The sequence below is a fragment of the Anser cygnoides genome, chromosome 1 (genome assembly GCF_040182565.1).
Source record: "Anser cygnoides isolate HZ-2024a breed goose chromosome 1, Taihu_goose_T2T_genome, whole genome shotgun sequence".
Classification (NCBI taxonomy): Eukaryota; Metazoa; Chordata; class Aves; order Anseriformes; family Anatidae; genus Anser; species Anser cygnoides.
The window spans coordinates 114,470,036-114,484,446 of NC_089873.1; the positions used below are offsets into that span (position 1 = coordinate 114,470,036).

Sequence of the window (14,411 nt, forward strand, 5' to 3'; positions counted from 1 at the left end):
CATGTTCAAAAATATATTACATAACATGTTTATTATTTACCTTGTTTTCAGTTAATTGTTTTTTTGCATGGACTAGAAATCACTGCAGACTTTCAGATACTGGCTTTGTCTAGCACACTGTATTAAATCCCCAGGGCAGGCCTAATTGGCTTGTGGTTGCAGATATGTTGTAACTGACTTGGCTTGAAGTTTTGCTGGCCACTTCATTTAGATTCATCCTTATTTGCTCCTTTAAAACAGGAAGAAGACATCCAGATTTCTTGGGTGAGGTCAGTGTGAGGTTTCTTTCCAGACACAGGGGCCATTTTCTCTCAAATCCTTCAAAATGAATTGAAACACTAAAAGCACTTCAGACCATGAAGCATTAATTCATGGGAGCTTGTTCTCTTGAACTGTCTATTTAAACAGTGAATAATTTTGGTATTTCATCTCTTAGACCAAATTTACATGTCATGTTGCAGACCTTACACTTGTAGCTGCTGTCAGGATTGTCTTACTGCAATGCAGTCCAGCCGTAGAAGGATAGGAAATTACAGAAAATAAGTTGTGCTTCTCTATAAGCCTTGTCTAAACACAGTTTCTGGGCCCATACAATTATTTTAGTCAGTGATATGACTTCCTTCTTCCACAGTGCTAGGTTTGTGATGCCACAGATGGGAGTGCCACATCAGGACGTGTTTAAGACATATACAGTAGCCTTGTGTATGCATGTGCCCCCGTACATCAGTGTGCTGATTCTGGCATCCACTTCTGTATAAAATTAGCCCTAATTAGATCAGCATCAGGCTTGGTGGGGATGTAGTTACACTGAAATAAAAATGCCTTGTTGTGGTAAAACACATTCTGCTTTCTCAGTAAGAATAACCTAGATTTGTGTAAACATCTTTACAGTTGGGTGATTGCATCCATACCAAGGAGGAGTGGGGGAAAGGTGGAGATTGTTTTACTCTAATTATACCAATAAGGCTAAAGCACTATGGCCTTTCTGTACAGGCAAGGACTTAAGGTCAGGATATAAATGTCCAGTAAGTGGTGACCTCTGAGAGCTGGTAGATGAAATATGGCTCCTGATAACGAAGCTTTTCACTGAACATAGCAGTCAGGACATCGCCATGTAGGAATGCAGAAAAATGGCAGTGGGAATATTATTTATCAGAATGATTCAGGAAAGTGCACATAATGGGAAAACTTTATTTTTCCACAGCATTCAGGGTGTTCTTGGGAACTCAAGACTGGGAAGAGCGTTGTGCGTTGGCAAGTCCAGCCCCTCACTACCTCAGGCAACATATCCTATAACCTTTCTCGTAACTGACCAAGCTGTATCCTGAAACCGCTTACCTAGGGAGGAGGGAATGGTGCTCTCCATTTCGCCTCCTGGGAGGCTGATAGTTACTTGCATTGACATTTCAGTCTGGCAGCACAAAAGCTGAGTAATGCACCAGAGTACGGCAGCGGTGCCAGGAGTCTAACATGCTCAGCTGGAAAACTAGTAACAAAAAGGCAGGGATTTAAAAATAATAATAATAACAGAGTTTGGCTCCCAGAAAAATTGAGTTCCTAATTCTCTTAGGAAAATCCTAGCACTGGCTGCTGCTAAGCGTACACGTATGCCTGCAGGGCTGGCACCTTAGTCATTCAGAAAACATTCCCAGTCTCATGCAGACACCGTGAGAGGTTAAGTGTCCCTGGCAGCTAATGAAAGAGCTGAGCCATGGCTGATGACCATGCTGACCAAGTGTGGGAAACCCAGAGGTTTCCACAGCTTGCGAACCTGTAATTGCATTTCCCAAAATGTTGATTAACACCCACTGTGTAAAGAAAGAAATTCCTCTGTCTGGGCTCTCCGTGCAGAACCCACCCAGGGACAGAGCGGGGCGCTGGGGGGGGGGAGCAATGATACACTGCTGAAGCTATGCCCACACAGAGAGCTCCGCTCCGGTGACTCACACGGACAAGAAACTGTACACGAGGGTCCGTGGACACGCACCACAGACACAGCCTCTTCCCCAGCTGCCTCGCTTCCCCTGAGCTGGTCCCCTCTACCAGGATCAATGGGGGACAGGCGTCCCCTCTCACTTGCCTCCCCCTCCTGGAGCAGAGGGGAAATTCAGAGGGACCATTCACCCCGCTCGCTTTATCCCGCACAAGCTGCAGAAGAGATGGCATTCAGGGTGCTGGCCCCACTGAATATCTAAGTTGGGTCCCCAGTGAAATGAGGGGGCACTTCACAAGTCAGAGGGCTGGTTTTCCAGGTCTTGTGCAATGTTTTGTACAACAGTATACAGGGATGCAGATCTTCCCAATCTGAACCTCTCGCCAGAAAGCCCCTCATTGGCAACAGGGTAAAAAGCCACAGGAACCCTTATTCTGTACCCTGCCACTAGGTTCTACCATATTTAAGGACCATAGATGTGGAGACAAAAATAAAAATAAAATAAAAAAATAAATAAAAAATAAACACTCTGCTGCGTGCTTTCACTTCACACACTTTGCACGGGATATTTTTGTTAGGATGGCCCAATGCTGAGCACAAGCCTCCTCTCTAACAGACTTCAACTGTTTCCTTTCCCGTGCTCTCCCATCATCACCTTCCCCAGAGAAGGCCCAGAGGGAGTAATAATCTCTACAGTAACTTGGATAATTTATTCAAACTTCCCCTCCTCTAGAGATAGCCAAGCTTCCTTGGCTGGGAGCCAAAGATCACAACTATTTCAAGTCTTCTTTCTCCTCCTCCGTTCTGGGCGCTAAGCACCCTAGTCCCATGCTGGAGGCAGCTGAGCTGAAGGTCAGAACCCAGAGCTGGACAGGCCCTACCAGAGCCAACAGGAGCTCATCAGAAGTCAGGTCCCACCATCTGTTTGAAGGTAAATACGTAGTTGGACTTTTTGCCCAGGCTGTCTTCTTGCATGTCAGACACGCATGACATGCATGTCAGAGCAGCCAATGAATTGCAGATGGCTGGGCAAGTCCCACGAAGGCCTGGCAACGGGGGTAAGCAGCACCCTTCAGATTTCCAGATTAACTTATCTGGCTGAAAATCAAACCTGAGAATCTTCATCAGGCTGCACCGTCATGTGGAAATCCAAAGGTAGAAGGTGAGGGAGAAGGGGAATGGAGAGAGTTTACATAAGCATTATGATTTCAGATAAGGTTACTCGAATCCTGAACCCAAAGAGAAAAGCAGCTCTAATTTTAGTTCAAAACAGTTACTTCCACAATTCAGGTGATCAGTATCCCTTGATATCTCTGCATGTGTCTTCATCTCCTCGCGACCTGTCTTACATGTCTAAATAACTGTGGCAGTAGAAACATGAGAGCTGAAGGATAAGGAAGGCAACTTTTAAGTGGTAACTTCATTATTTTTTTAATTATCCTTAATTCCAAACTGTCTCTTTCTGTATGAACCTAAACCCATCTCTACTATTCAAACTACTCTTGTAACTCTGCCCTTGGTGACCAGTCAGTATAGTGGACTGCACAACGAGCCCCTTCTGCAAAGATGATTTGGGAAATCAGGTTACTCTGTATAGCTGCAGATGAAATACCCACTGGGGACATCATCACTGTGTTTCATTTCATACTCTTGATGAGTCATCAGGTTTTGGACAAAGGTTTGGCGTTCCACAATACCAGAAGGGTAAGAATGCCTTTCCCTTCACCTTGGCCCCATACACCCTTTTTCCACCTGCCGACATAACCCAGCCTGTCTTCCCTAAGCCTTTATTTCGCTGTGGTCCAGCCTATGCTGTGAACCTACTACATCAAGTGTAGGTTGAGCACACCCTGTGCTCTGCAGGCATTCCACAGACTTGCTTCTGCTGCAGCATGGGGCCACAGCCTCCTCCAACCCTGGGACCTGCAGCAGGTACTGCACGGACCAGGTCCCATTTCTGCCTAGAGCCAGCTGCAGGTGAATACTTAAAAGCAACTGGATTTTCTGCCTCCTCACACTGTACATCTTCAGTGACCAACTGCAAAAATAGGACAAGAAAGGAGCTGAGTACCATCAGGGTAACATGGTTAAATAAGAGAAAGTCTACAGATCTTCTTGGCATCACAATACTCATTCTCTTCCTGTCTCTGTAAGGGCCAAAAGGGTAGCAGAGACAAGCCAGAGCAGTTAATCATGAGCAGGTAATGCCGGCAGGAGATTAAGTGTCTTTTCAAAGCTGATTGAAGTCAGTGAAAAGACTTTACACTCACTTAAGGTCCTTGGAACAGGCCCTGAAAGAAGCTGTTCTGTGGGGGATATTGATATAGTTTAAATTAAAGATTATAACAGCTCATAGACAATTTAGTGTCCTGGATCTGAAAAATGTTGTTGCATTTGTTGGTCTCTTTTTTTTTTTAAATTATCTTAAAACTAATTTCTTTGGACTAATATTACTTATTTAGGAGAGTTCATAAATGCAGATTTAATTGCTAAACCACTGATGTCTCTATAGCTATAAACACTCTACCAGTTTAATAATGTACATTTTAAAAGCTTCCTATCATCACTATTTACACTGCAGGGTCAATAATTATGTGTAATTCATGCCTCTCACTGCAGGAATTTTTCTCAAAACAAGTAACAGCAGGTTTGTTTTGCTAAATCTTTACATACTAAATTCAACTACAGGGATGTCTTGGCTAATATACGCTGGATAAGATTGCCTAAAAAGCTAGGCATCTGTAAGGCTGGACTAGGCTTAATAGCTTAAAATAGAGGCTTAGCAAACTGGGTCAGCTTAAAAAATCCGTTTTCATGCACCTAGTTAGGGTAAAGATCTCCTGGCCACAAGAAGTTAAAGAGGTCAAGAGCTTAGTATGAAGGAGAAAGACATCAGACAGATTCAGTCAAATAACGAGAGCGTGCAGAGCTATAATAGCACTAACTACAGGGAGTACTATCAGAGAGGTGAAGTATTGGAATGCAGATCCATAGGGAATGCCCAGCTATCCAAGGAAATTTAAGAGCGGAGAAAACTCTGATATATTTACCTGATGTAAATCTTTCTATAACTTCTAAAAGATCAATGCTTGACTTTTGGAGACCCTTGACTAGTAAGCCCAAGGGATTGATCAATTGCAGTATGTCGCACATTTCAGTCTAGAGCATCTGAACACTACAGGTTGTATTTTTTTTACAAAATTGATTTTTTTTAAACTTCCTTCCTCCTTTGTCCCGTGTGTGTTTTCTCCCTATGCCTCTCTGCTCGTTTTCCAGGCCATTTTCTCCCAGTGTTGCCAGCCCTATGTGTAGCACCTGGCCAACGTGCCTAGGAACCAAGCTCCCAGTCCCATAGGCATTTGATCCAAAACTTAGGCAACATAATTCCACTCATGATAACTCTTGTTTATTCAGGCAAGCAGAAAAGGTTGTGATTCAGTCTTGCTTGGAAGTGAACATTCAATGAACAGTCTTACTTTTCATGATAAGAATCAAAGCACCTTCAAACCAACAGGAAAAAAATCCTACCTAATGTCTGAGTCTCATAAAAAAGGGTCAGTAAGGGAGTCCTTTTGCATTTTCTTTGCATGAGTGTCAGGGTCTGAATTAGAAGATCTGAAGATCCCCTTACGAATTACTCACCCAGCAGGCCCTTGTCTCTCTGGATTGCTCAAGACTTACATGAAAGTGTGCACACTTCTCAGTGATGAAATGCAAATCAAAGGGGAAAGGGGGGAAGCCTGGTGCTCCTGATAGGCACAGTCACATCTGTAATGTGGAGTGGTGGGTGCTGGATGGTGCCGCACAAAATAACAGAAAATTGGACCCAAAGCCAAGAGATCAGAGATCACTGTAGGAGAGGACTGAAGCCACAGATCCAAAACCAGGAATGTATCATTTAGCCACCGTCTGCATGTGACTAGCCTGGGAAAACCTCATCCCCCATGAGGACTTGGCAGAATTTCTCCTTGCAATGAAGACAGCTGGCTTTGGCGAGCCCCAGATGCACAGGAGCCCCTCTGCAGGGGTCTGTCGCTAGGCCTGCTGCCCTCCTCTCTGGGGATGTTTTGGGGTTCGGAGCAGCTACAACCTGGGAGGTTTGGAATGGAAACTGAAATTCCTGCCATCCATGATGCACACCCTTCTGCCAGGTACTAGAGTCAGTCCAGTGAAGCTCTTAAGATGGGGCTCTCTTTTAAACATGTTAGTAATCCTAGTAAAGCCAGTGGGTCCAGCCATCACATCTAAAGAAATCTACTTATTCAGAGACTTCATGAAATTGAAACTTTAGTAACTCTCCACCACTGCTAATCTGGAAAAGATTTGTCTTGAAACACATAGGCACAAAAAGGCATAAATCATAGAGTGTGTTATGAATGCTTATTTTGTCTCTTATGGCTTTTGTAAGGGTGATTCACAACCTTTACTTTCTTAAATAGACTATTTGCTTGACATATATACTCCTAGCTTGTGAGCAGACTTTGCTTAGCAAATTCTGGATGTTTCTTCCTGTTATTCACTTGGTAACTGCAACCCTTCCACCATCGATTAGTGTGTTGCAATATAGGGTGTTAATCGACTTTAAACATTTAATTATGGGTTGTTTGAGCACAGCATTTTACAAGCACAGTGGTTCATCACATTGCTGGAACAAGTACAATACAGCATCTTTAAAATTATGCACAAATAATAGATTAGTTTCAGCAATACTTTTTCAGCAGCATTAATAAAATCTCTCAAGCATGCACAGAGCCAATGGCCAGGAGGATTCTCAGGAGGTCTTTCATACAGGATGCACATCTTTGTTACGAAATTCCTCAATGCCTTTTTGCTGTCTCCCTAATGACCAGTTAAATGGGCTCCCATGAGAATGCCTGAGTCAGAGCCAGCTTGAAAACTGCTGAGGAAACATCCTCTCTTACTGGAAATGATTTCCATCAAACTGCCATGTACCATATTTAGACTAACGGATCAGTAACGCCAAACAGAGGGAGCTAAGTTCATAGAGCTTGGGATTCTGCTCTATGTGAAAAGAGATTGCCTTTGTCTGGCCACAGTCGCTCTAGGGCACGCAGTCCAAGAGCTCTGTAACACTAAGAAACAAATTCCAGTGGTGAGCTGTTGCCACCAGGCACAGTCAGAGGAGGGCAGGAAGTGTTTCAGGAGCAGCAGCTGACCTGATGAGGTCTGATCTGACCTGCAAATGGGATATCAGGCACATCTGCTAATACCTAGTTGTGGGAGAACTAGCCTAGTCAGCCAGCCTGTGCTACCTACATGGTTACAATCTGAGGCACTATTTTCCATTCTTATGTTACAAATATATAACCCAGAAAAACTCATTTGCAGCCACATGCTTCCCCCCTCAGCGTATGCATACACCAAACCATCAATTAACAGAGCATAGAGACTTCTAAGGTCACTGGAGAAAAGAAAATGTCTGTCCTATGTTATGCAAGAAGTCTAGCATAAATCTGCTTTTTTATTATGCTTTTCTTGCTTAGCTCAGTGTCTATTAAGTAGATAATGGTAGCTGAAAGCAAACCACATGCAGGAAATTTTCTTTATTTTCGCATAATAAAGATATTTGTTGAGTCTGGAGTGTTTAGGTAGCTGTCCAAAGCATTTTTATTTTTAGAACTAGTGAAAAATGTTTACCAACGACTGAAGAGAAAAGAGACTCCCTGGACCTCACCATGTTTGTTCTTCCTATTTAGAGGATGGTATTTCCAAAAGGCCCCAGGTTTACCCAGTTGTGTTCTCATGAGAAGCTTTACTAGCTTTGATACTATCTGAGATAGATAAGCAAAGAGCTGCTTTAGAAATCCCAGCGTGGAGGAGACGGGGCAGGAGACGTGGTTGGAGGTGCGCATTCAGGGCTTGCTACGCCCCACTTCCTTCCACTGCCTGGAAAAGCCTCAGCCACTTCCCTGCTGTTCATAAACATCTGTGAGTGCCCCAGTGCACGTTGTTTCTTGACTTTTTTCAGCCCTGCCAGGGATTGTTGCATGATGTTGCTAACATGCATTGCATTAGCCCCAGGGCAGGAGCTCCCTGCATCAGCTCTAGACACTCCAGCTTTGCTCTCAAACACAGAGGTATCAGTAAGGTTCTGGTCCATGGAGGTCTTCCCCTTCAACACCCCCCAAAGAGATAAAGGATTAGCTATTTTTATTCTCTCCCCTATTATTCCTGGAATAATAATATTGTAAATTCAAGCAGTCTGAAGTCAAGGACTACTGGAATTAAGAGTGTTTGCCTTTGATTATGTAAGAGATGTCCAAGTTTGACCCAGAGAGTCAGAGTTTGAAAACAGGTTTAAAATCCAGGTTGCTCAGTTTCCAAGAGGTGGGGAGGATGGTTTCATATCTACCTCTTTATCTACAGGTCTAACAAGGAGGACCGAGGTTTGGGTTGAGGTTAGGGTCCAGCCAGATCTGGCACGCTCATTCTGTGACCACACAATCTTTTCCATAGCAACTGTGCTTTGCAGAATGACCAGTGGAGACTTGCTCTGGATGTGGATCAAGACTGTGCGGTAAAGTAGCATACGGTCTGAAGTACATCTGCTTTATTTGCTGTAGAGGTTGGAAAGTATGAAGACAATGAGTCAGGGGACTGGAGGAACAGAAAAGCCTGACTGCCTTCTTGGGGGAGCGGACTTCTCCTCTTGCCTCTGCCACACTGTGCCTGCATGATGTCAGGTCTGAGAATTTATCACAAAAAAGTCATGCATTCCTCATTTTCTGGGTGCCAGACCTAAGGCCTTCTGGTCTGTTTTGCTAAAATGTTGAAACTTGTAACAATCATAGTGAAATGGCATCTGTTCTTGTATGTTGATGTTAAGTAGACTGAAAAATAAAATTCTCGATCTTAGAAATGAAACACCCAAACTACTACGTGTTCTCTAACTGTAAAACATCCCCTGTATTATATTCTCTCCTCTCAGCAGGGAACTAGGACTTAAAAATCAATCTTGCTTGTGTCCATGCGCAGGCGACTGGTGTCTACCACAGGAAAGGCAGTGAGGAAACTGATAGCCATATCTGCAGAGCACGGTTTGAACATTGTGCAACAAGTTAAGCCTGGAATCACACATTAAGCAGAGGACAGAACTAAAATCATCATTACTTGTGTGCAGCTCATCCGGTGCACTGAAGGAAACAGAAGCTCATTGGAAAAAATAGCATGCAGACAGTGACTGAAGACTGTCACAATGCAAGCACATAAAGGCTACAAATAAAGGTTGCACAAGCATCCTCATCTCAGGCAATTGCTAATTTCTGAGAGCTTGACTTTACAACCTTCATAGTGTCTTTTTAACTTAAGTTTTTGTTTGTTTGTTTGTTTGTTTGAGGGGAACAATTGCTTTCAGTCATGCAAGCAGATTACCAAGTAATTCTTTGCTGAGTACGTTCAAAGGAAGGGGCTGATCCCATCTGGCTAGGTTTGTACTAGTTAATGAGGCAAGGGATGCTCTCTGGCCCAGAGGCTAGGTGGGACTCTGCACCACATCCATGTGGCTAAACCTCTTCCTTCCCCATGCTCTTGCCACCCAGTGAGGGTGGTTACATGCAGACTGGGAAGAAACACTAGCACACACCACCTCTAAACCTTGCTCTGGGAAACTGGGAGTTGGCCTAGGACCAGCCATGACCAGGGATTCTGATAGCAGTTAATATATAGAAACAAACCACAGGCTAGCACTTGAACCTGTGCCCTAAGTCTGTCTTATTTCCTCATATACCTACAGCTGCAGTGTATGTCTGTGCTGCTGAACAATCCCTTCTGACCTTCCACACAGCACAGGTATAAGTATGCTCCAGGGCTCTCTGTTGGAGTTGCTGCACAAACTCCTAGAAATAGCACCTGAGCACGCTCACAGCTGTTTCCAGAAACCATTTCCAGGGACCAGATGGGCAGGATTGACTTGCTCTGCCCTGTGCACAATTCTGGCACTGCCCCAGCAGGCTCCACATCCCCCATATCCTTATCCCATACACTGGGGGATGGCAAATGGCTCTTTCACTTGCATGGCCCAAATCCATCCTCCCAGCTGTAAAGGACAGAAAAACGCACTTGGAGAGGGTTGAAGCACATGTGAGGGCTGCAAGGGGACCCAAAGACGTTCCTCATGGCTGGGGGAGAAGTGGAAGACAGGAGAAGTCGCTGGTGGCAGCTCATCCCCAGGCAGCCTGGAGAGCTGCCGCTGAGAGCGTGCCTGCAGCAAGCAGCAGTGCCAAGGCAAATCTCAAAAAAACAAAATCTGATTATAGAGAAGCAGGGATGCCAAGAGGCATGCCAGAGTGGCTTGGCACACTGGCAGGTGCTGTAATGAGCCGCACCAGATATTTGGCTCCAGTGAAGGAGTTGTGCTTTGGCAACTCACAACCCAAAACTCCTGGAAGCTACCAGGCGGCCAGGACAATGGCTGGGACATGCAGGGAGACACCTCCAGGTGTCTGCCTTCTCTGTGCTTGCATCCAGGTTCCCTGAGCACCATCAGAGGAGTGAAGCCAATAGCACAGCTTCACCGCTCTATCAGATCTTCTTCACAGCGCTGAGGACCATGTTTTGGGGAGAGGTGACATGTGGCTCTTGGCAACTCACACAGCTGCAGTAAACAGGCAGCAGGAGTCTCTCAAACTGGCAGCCCTCTACGATAAACTGATAAAGCCACAGCAACAAGTGATTTTTTCCATGTCAGCATCTCCACTCCTGTCCCTGCCCACTGGCAGGGTAGCAAGTGATGGGAGCAGACACACCGCAGCACACAGAGCTTGCGGTCTTCCAGGCACACGGACAGGCAGGCACACGGCCTCCTCCTGTGTGGTTTTACCCAGCTGGGAAGCTGAGCTCCACCACAACTGCTCTCTCACTCCCCCTCCTCAAAGGGAAAGGGGGAGAAAATACGATGAAAACGGCTCAAGGATTGAGATAAGGACAGGGAGATCACTCAACAATTATCATCATGGGCAAAACAGACTCAGTGTAGGGAGATTAATGTAATTTATTACCTGCTACTGACGAGAAACAAAAAAAAAAACAAAAAAAAAAAAAAACTAAAAACACCTTCCCACCATCCATCCTCTTCTACATCCTCCTCTCAAGTGGCACAGGGGAACAGGGAATGGGGGCTGCGGTCAGTCCCTGACACTTCATCTCCACCACTCTTTCATAGTCACTCTGCCCCTGCTCCACGCGGGGTCCCTCCCACGGGATGCCGTCCTTCCCGAACTGAGCCTGCAGGGGCTGCCCACAGGGAGCAGCTCTTCCAGCACTGCTCCCACACGGCTCCGTACCACGGGGTCCGTCCATCCCCCAGGAGCAAACTGCTCCAGCACGGGTCCCCCACGGGCGGCAGCTCCCCCCAGACCCCCTGCTCCTGCGTGGGCTCCTCTCCACGGGCTGCAGCTCCGGCCCGGGGCCTGCTCCTGCGGGGGCTCTCCATGGGCCGCAGCCTCCTCCAGGCCACATCCACCTGCTCCACCGGGGGCTCCTCCACGGGCTGCAGCGTGGAGATCTGCTCCGTGTGGGACCCATGGGCTGCAGGGGGACAGCCTGCTCCACCGGGGGCCTCTCCACAGGCCGCAGGGGAACTTCAACTCTGGCACCTGGAGCACCTCCTGCCCTCCTGCTGCACTGACCTTGGGGGCTGCAGGACTTACGGGGCTCAGGTTTCTCAAAACACAGCAGCATATGTTGGCCACAGAGAGTCCTGAGAGCCCTGAGAGCTGCAGCTTAGAGGCTGGCAGAAGGAGAGGACTGTCTGTAAACCATATAGCAGTGGGGCTGGGTTGTTCAAGTGAGTGACTAGACTTGCACAGATAGTGAGAGAGAGTAATTAAATTTATTTTGCATGACTGGACATGTGAATAAAGGCAAAAATTTCCTTCTTCAAGGAAGAAGAGAGGGAGAAAGGATGGGCTGATGTAAAGCGGCAAAGCAAAAGCAGAAAGATGTAGCCCTGTTTTTTGTTTTGTTTTGCTTTTTGTTTGTTTTTTTTTTTTTTTTTAAAAAAAAAGCTGTTCCAGTGATGTCTGCGATGCTATTAACTCATGTCAGAGGGGCATAGTCCTTACTGTCATCTGTCCTTGCTGGGGTCAGGTACCCAGATAGCAGGCTGGGGAGTCACCTGGCTCAGTGGTCGGGGAGCCCTGACCAGCCACGGTGGATCAGCAGCCTCACACCGCGCAGGCAAGGACAGGGGGAGCACAGAACAGACCCCTGGTAGACCTGGTGCCCATCCCGTCCCTCAGTGCCTGGGGGACAGGGATTGCTCCCTGTTGCATATGTGGACATAGTGACACAGGCATAGCTCTAAGTGTGTTGGTGAGTGTGAGCCTTCCACAGGTGTGAGAAGAGCCTGCCACAACTGTCTGTCCTCTCTAAAATGCAGTGGGGGAGAAAGTGATGGGTGGCTAGGGCACTTCTCTGAGTTGCCTTATTACGGATTGGGGAGCACTCACTTTTGGTTTGTGAATATGAATGATGGTTAATGTGAATGTTATTTCATGTCAGGTTTAGCCATTTCATAGCTGGAACATTATTATGTTTTCTCATTTTCTCAGATGACCTAATCACCTACTCTATAACAAATTGTCACTTTAGATCATTGTTTTACATGACCAGGTCAAGTTTGGTGGGGATTTGTTGTTCTTTTTTTTTTTTTTAACTCCTGTGAATTTTTTTTATCTAATTTAGAGTTTTCATAAATCTACTAAAAAATCCCTCTTAAAATGAGAAACATGAGCTTGATTCTTTTATGCCTTACATGCCTGGCCGAATAGTTTTACTTACTTACACCATGTGCATTGAAAATAATAATAATAATAGAGAACTAGCATAAATCTGAGACACCGTTAAATATATTCTCTTCCTATTTATTTCATATTTTTAAAATATCTTGTTTCAAAAGGTTTATCTTACTCAGAGTACTCACACTTATCATGTATCTTTGTAGAGCCAGAGCCAGATTTGACTGTGTACCCCATATAACAAATTCAAGTCCGTGTTATAAGGACAAAAATGTTTAGTTGTGAATTAGCCCTGGATCCCCAGCTGCAGGGATGCTCACCATGAGCCAAGGCCCCTGGCTCTGCACAGCAAGGCACCAAGTCTAGGGACTGCAGGCTGGCTAAGCACACAAGCAGCAATGTAATTTCTTTTCCCATCCATGCGCTAAGGGGCATTCCCACACATCTCCAAAAATGGCACCGGGGCCCTTTTCTACACACAAAGTGGAAGGTTTAGATGCAGGGACATCCTCAGCAATGGGCTAAAATGTCTATGTGGGAATCAGAGCAAGGGCAGGTCATTCTCCACCAGCTTTGAAAATGCTTCTCGGCAGTCCCAGAGGGCTAGAGACTCTACTTAAAAAGATCAGGTTATAAAGTATCCACATCTTCCTCAGCTCCTAGCGACATGCCAATAAAACACACACGTGCACACATGGAGCACAAGAAAAGCGTGTGCAAGGATACCAGCACTGGTTCCAAACAGCTACCAGAAGACACGCAGCTGCATTAATGAGGCTGTCCTCATGGGATCCTCAGCTCAGCTAAGAAATACAGTTTGCCTGGGCAAATTATAATACCACTATTTTCTTTCTCCAGTACCCAGGCAATGTCAGGCTTTGGTACGTGCACAGTGCCTTTTGTGCCATGTAGAAGTATCCCCTGTGTCTAGGCTTTAATTGGCCCTACCCTCATAGTCACATAAATGCGTATTTCCCTTTCACTTCAAAGCACCTACCTCTTTCCAGGAGCAGATTTTCTTCCTGCCCCATTGTCTTGCCCAAAATCAAGATGTCGAGTTCAATCATTGTTCAGCTGCAGCAAGAAAAGCAGATTATATTACCTGGTGGAACTAGGTTACCCCCAGGTACAGGCTGGGGTGCCTTTTTTTTTTTTTTTTTTTTTTCCAGAGCTGGAAATTATCCATTACTGCATACTAAAAAGGAAATTGAAAGCAGTTCACTTTTCCTTTGCTTCTGCTAAAACAGATGAATTGGCATTTCGGCTCTGTGGAGAAATTCATAGGACCAATCAAAAAGCAAGGGTATGGCTTCTATATAATTAAATTGTAGGCAGTTATATTTTCCAGCAGCAGGTATGTTACTTGAAATGAACCTCCATGCTGTGTATCTGAGCAGTTCCAATTAAGAAAGTTCTGCTTTGAGATCTCGCAAGCCAAAACACACAGTATGGCATTGTGCCCTCAGCTATTAAACTGGAAATACAAACCACTTTTTTGTGGTTCAAATAATCTCCAGGAGATAGTTTTACTGGAAGTTTTAAGTCATATTCTTCACATCATATTCGTCTAAATTGATGATTTCCATGACCTTTTCATATAATTACAAGAGTGTTGTGTGTCCATTTTGATTAAATTGTTCCATACACCATTATGTTGCTGTTGTTTTTAATGTTGCTGAAGTAATTAGCTACTCTCTCCTCGCTCTTCTCACAGGAGACTA

General features: G+C 45.3%; 1 long non-coding RNA gene across 1 annotated transcript; it reads left to right on the forward strand.

The window, feature by feature from the left end:
- The first annotated feature begins 8,289 nt into the window (after positions 1-8,289).
- On the forward strand, positions 8,290-9,197 carry LOC106036070 (uncharacterized). The gene is made up of 2 exons (XR_001207086.3): positions 8,290-8,637; positions 8,930-9,197. It is a non-coding gene; the product is annotated as an uncharacterized lncRNA (long non-coding RNA).
- Positions 9,198-14,411: the final 5,214 nt, after the last annotated feature.